This window comes from Canis lupus, unplaced genomic scaffold (genome assembly GCF_011100685.1).
Source record: "Canis lupus familiaris isolate Mischka breed German Shepherd unplaced genomic scaffold, alternate assembly UU_Cfam_GSD_1.0 chrUn_S2044H2243, whole genome shotgun sequence".
Classification (NCBI taxonomy): Eukaryota; Metazoa; Chordata; class Mammalia; order Carnivora; family Canidae; genus Canis; species Canis lupus.
The window spans coordinates 37,614-43,056 of record NW_023330921.1 but is presented as its reverse complement, the minus strand read 5'-3'; the positions used below and the strand labels follow the sequence as shown (position 1 = coordinate 43,056).

The window sequence follows — 5,443 nt, the reverse complement described above, 5'->3', positions numbered from 1 at the left end:
TTGTTTCAAGCCTCCAAATTTCGGGTAATCCGTTACAGCATCACTTGGAAACTAACAGCGTGCCGTTTTCTGCTAAGGTTCTCCTATTTGTAAAGTGTGGGGGCCCACCGTGTTCTTTGCAGCTGAGTTGAGCTTGTTTTGGAGCCTATTCAAGTGCACCGAGCTAAAAGGTATCTAGAGAAAATACCTGGAGTTCATGATGATTTTCTGGGGTGTGACCTCGGGCAAGTCTATGTGATTTTCCAATTCAAATGTAGGACACCACGCTGTTTAGTTGGCGTCCCCCACCCCCATATCAACATCAGAGATGGCAGGGCTGAACTATGCCATAATTGCTCGTTTTGCTCTATGCCACTTTATATAGATACCACTCCCAGAATAACAACATCGACACTGCAATGTGACTGCTGAGAAATACAAACAAACAAACAAACACACAAACAAAAACCCACCCCCCTTTTTTGGTTAGTTTCTGCGCTTAGGATACATCCCTTGAAGGATATATAGGCAAGTCACCATATTTTAAAGCCACTTGGAATCACAGTCTTTTAAAATATCCTTGAACGTGCGCAGGTAAAGAATAGGCATACTTCTGTCTCTCTGCTGAGCACTCATCATCTCCCGTATGTGCCAGATGATGATTTCTGTTGCTGTGCACAACGTTTCCGTTTATTGAGTTTCCTGCTGACAACGGTCATTATTATGAACAGTTCCTAGATCACATGCAAGTGGGTTGTCCTTACCTGGATAGGAGTTCTAAAGCCAGCTTCTACTTTCTTTTCGGCAACCCTGATCATGACTAGGTAGCTCGTGCAACACCACCGACAGGTTGCTCGCAAGATATTAATGTCTGGTTGACAGGCGTGAAGGAGGAAACCGAGGACTGTAGCTCACACAGTGCACACGTGGATTCTCTTCAATATCCCAAGATCAGAACTAAGTCGGTAAGGCAGCTTGCAGAAAGAGGGGCCACCCCATCACTAAGTACCGAAACGGCGATAGGGACTTCAGTATATAGGACATGTTCCATTGCAAAGAGACCAATCGGATTCGTCTGGGCTCATGTGCAACAAGATCCAAGGAACGCAGCTAATATATGGAAAGGAAATGAGATGCAGGACGAGACTGGCTTTTAGGATCATGAATATGAATTGACAAACATACACTAATTCGAATGAGAGCAGCGGTTCTAGAAAGCAGCAAGTTGTGGCATTTGGTGGAAGTTTCTTGTCAGTTACGTCAGGTCCCCGACGCGGGCAGAACCAAATTAGGGGGGAGCCAAAGAAGCGAAGCAGGACTGAGCCAGAGTTTGGAATTCCAGTGTCCATGTGGGCACAGAACCAAGCCACACAAGAAAGGATACAAGCAGGGGACAGCGCTGAGGTGAACCAAAAGCCGGGATGGAAGCATGGCAATCCAGATTCTTCTATTGCAAAGAAGAGAAATTTGCTGTGGAGAATGCAAGCGAAACAGAGTTGGGTAAGAGGCATTTGCAGGCGGGAGGTTTTGCAGAAGTGACAGGAATCCGGAGATTCCTGGGGGGCAGGGCAGGATCCAGAAAGCCCCAAAGACTAGGATGTGGGGTCACAGCCACCATCGTAGGGCAGGAGCTGTGTGGTTAAGGTGCTGCTCTGCGAATGGAATGTCATTCCAAATGTTTTCAGTTTCCGCATCCCTCTGCTCAAGAGTATTCCGGTCCAGGGAGAGAGTATCCATTTGGCAGCATTTAGGTGAGGTGTTCCCCATCAGTCCCCTCTCAACTAAGACTCAACTCACAGCAAGGCAGAGCCCCGGGACAGGGGCGACAGGGAGAGGGAGAAAATTCATCAAAAGCAACTGTGGGGGGTAAACAGGTGCTGGACAGCCACTCTACCGTACATGTCCAACCAGACATGGGAGAATCAAGAGACATGGGGGCCTGAGGCAAATTTAAATCATGTATTGCCTCCAGACACAAATCTCATTCCATATACCTTAGACTTTCAAAGCCAGGGAACATGGGCACCTGGGTGGCTCAGTCAGGTAAGCCCTCTGACTCTTGATTTCAGCTCAGGTCATGGTCTCAGAGTCGCGGGGGTCAATCCTCAGGTCGGGCTCCCTGCTCAGCAGGTGGAGAGGGGAGCCTTCTTGGGATTCTCTACCTCTGTCTCTCTGCCTCTGCTCTCCCCCCTCCCCCGTCTCAAGTAAATAAAGAAGATCTTAAGAAAATGATAAAGCTAGGGAACAGCCTGCGACCTGACATCTTCTGTTGTGTATTACCGCTCACGTTGGATTAGAGAATGTAGGTTTCTCAGGGTCACGTGGTGGGTAACAACACACTTGTATTTACCTACTGCTTCCTCTGTGCCAGACACTGTGCTAAGTGCATTACTGATGTATCATAGCCTTTAATCTTCCTGCTACCACTGTGATGTAGGAAATACTGACTCATTTTACAGATGAGCCCATTGAGGTTTAGATGGTTCAGATGGCGTATGGCAGGAAGATAGGAGGAAACAGAAAAACCATATAATCCTACTCATAGGAGAAGGAGGATGAGAAGGACAGGCAGCGAGGCTCTAAGTGATGTATCCTCCCACGGGAGTTTTGAGTTCTGTTGACCCAGGGATCTTGTTCGGTTGGAGATGACAGCAACAGGGTAATAGGAACAGGTGGGAGGAGGAGACGTGTCAGGAATTTCGCCTGGTGAAGAGAGGGAGGAATTTAAGAGCAAACATGACAGAGTGTAAGAAACATAATTAGACACAGATGCTGACCCCCACAAGCTACTCCTCTGTTCCCTGTGCAAAGGGCATGTGAAGGTCAGACACGACTTAGACTAAGTTTTGGTACCAATGTGGTCTTGTCCAGAAGAGAGATACGGTTATCCAGTAAGCCTAGTCAGTTCATTAGTGTGAGGGTAATTCATCGTAGCAGGTCCCGGGCCAGGGACCTAGGGTGTAGTCAGAACTGGTGTAGTCAGAACAATTTTCCACATTGGATGGGGTTCTGGGAAAGCCTATAGTTTCAATCAGAAAAGGACATCCGAGGAGGAGTTTGGTGCTACAGACCGGGACAACATTATAGGGGGCCAAAAGACAGGGAGGTGGCACACTTGGAAGTCTATACACTCTTATACAGAGTGGCGCTCTGCATCTTCAGCCAGAGGATTGCATGATTCCCATGGATGAGGGCTGATGAGACAGACGCTCAGTCTTGGTCCGATTTGGCTCATGCACTGGGATGGGCTCCTGAGGTAGTTACGGAGAAACGATAACTCTGCGGAGCTAAAGAATACCAAGGGATGGAAAATGGAGCAGGGGCCAATCATTACAAGCATCTCTAAACCTTAGCTTCACATAATACCCAGAATTCAAGCTGTGCTTAAAATCAGCACCAAAAAAGAAAAGGGCGGGGTGGGGTTGCTGGTAGGGGGGTTGGGGGGAGAAATAAACATCACCGTTTTAGCTAACTCTTCCATTTATCACAAAACAATCTTCAGATAGCCAAATTTCCTTAAAAGCTGCCAAAATTCAGGCTTCCTAATGGAAAAAACCAGAAATAAAATTGCCTAGCTAGAGATTTCACCATTCTGTTTGGCAAGACTCTTTTACACTTTCCATGGTGTTTACAGCTTGCCTCTACAGGCAGGTTTCTTTTTTGGAGTTCTTTCTCTTAGAGAATATAATCTTTTCCCATACGAAGTCTTAAAATTACTTGTCCAGGGCAGTCCCGGTGGCTCAGCGGTTTAGCGCCGCCTTCAGCCCAGGGCCTGATCCTGGAGTCCCGGGATCGAGTCCTGGGATCGAGTCCCACGTCAGGCTCCGTGCATGGAGCTTGCTTCTCCCTCTCCTGTGTCTCTGCCCCTCTCTGTCTCCCTCTCTGTGTCTCTCATGAATAAATAAATAAAATCTTAAAGAAATAAAATAATTTGTCCACAAGTTGTCTACTATAAGAAATATCGTGTCTTTAACTTCTCTTTTACTGACAGATGGCATCCCCTACAGAGGAAGTATTCCTTTGAGGAGCGGTATAGACTGAACTGTGTGCCCCCTTCCACCAACCCAATTCATATGTCGACGCCCTAACCCCTAGAACCATGGTATTTGAAGAAGAGGTTTTTTGGAAACATCTAGGTTTATTTTATTTTTGTTTTTGTTTTTATTTTTTATTTTATATATTAAAAAAATTTTTTTTTAACATCTAGGTTTAGATGAAGTCACGACGGGAGGATCCTTATGATGGGATGAGTGCCCTTTTAAGAAGAGCTAGAGAACGAGATCTCCTGCATTGAGGAAAGTCCTACGAAGACACAGTGAGAAGGCAGCCAGCCATCTGCAAGCTCTGAAGAGAGCTCTCTACAGAACCTGACCATGTTAGCCCCTACTGTCAGACTTCTGGCCTTCAGAACCATGAGAAAATACATTTCTGTTTGGTAAGCCACCCAGTCTATGGTATTTCGTTTTGTCAGCCGGAGCTGAAACAAGGGAGTCCTAACAATGTTATTGTTATTACACTTCACTGAAGATTTTTTTTAAAGATTTTATTTATTTAGTTGGGAGAGAGGGAGACAGTGTGCGTGAACAGGGGGCGGGGGCAGGGGCAGAGGGAGAAGCAGACTCGACTCCCCACTGAGCAGGGAACCCAGGTTGGGGTAGGATCCCAGGACCTTGAGATCACGACGTGAGCCAAGGGCCGACGCTTAGCTCCCTGAGCCACCCAGGCGCCCCAAACTTTACTTAAGATTATTGTTATAAAAGACAGCAACGCCTTTTAGAGAAGTTGTGTGATTCTTGTACCTGGCGGTTGTCTTTTTCTCCTGGCATCCTTCTTCTCCCTCCCCTTGACTCCAGGCTTGACTGGGGAAGTTCAGGTTATCTGAGTAAAAAGACTTTGCTGTGCTCCCAGGCTCTGGCTACTGTTACAGTGTGTCATTTTGTATCCTTCCTATTTCTCCTGGAGCATTTCCTTTTTCTTCCCTCTATCTTTCTTCCAGGTAGTTCACCTTAAGGATAACCTGGAAGAAGAAACAAATGCTGTGCCATTGCCTCAGGCTCTACCCTCTGTCAATTGGTAAATCACCAAGCTAGGTTTACCGTTACAGTTCAATAAAATATTTGGAAGAAGAGAATGCACGTTTCCTGTTCCTATTTTGAAAAGCTTTTTTAAACATCTTAATCTCATAAGTTTGCATTTTATATCTAACGGGTTATTAATGGTCACATCATCTTGAGCCAGTTAATTAACCTCCTTGAGCCCATCATTCCGTATTCCTAGCGGGAAAAAATAACAGCAGCTGCTGCATTACTTCACAGGACTGTCAGACTCAGATGGAATAATAAAACTGGAATTTGTACAAGTGTTGGTTGTTATCTTGTTAGATGGGAATACCTGCTTGTATTAACTTAGCCAGATTGGCCACGTAGTTGACACATGGCACCAAAGTAGAGGCGTAGGTGCATCT

The 5,443-nt window shown here is 46.1% G+C and overlaps 1 long non-coding RNA gene across 1 annotated transcript; it reads left to right on the top strand.

Moving 5' to 3' along the window:
- The first annotated feature begins 968 nt into the window (after positions 1–968).
- On the top strand, positions 969–5,108 carry LOC119878896. The gene is made up of 3 exons (XR_005387220.1): positions 969–1,479; positions 4,187–4,414; positions 4,976–5,108. It is a non-coding gene; the product is annotated as an uncharacterized LOC119878896 (long non-coding RNA).
- The last annotated feature ends 335 nt before the right edge of the window (positions 5,109–5,443 follow it).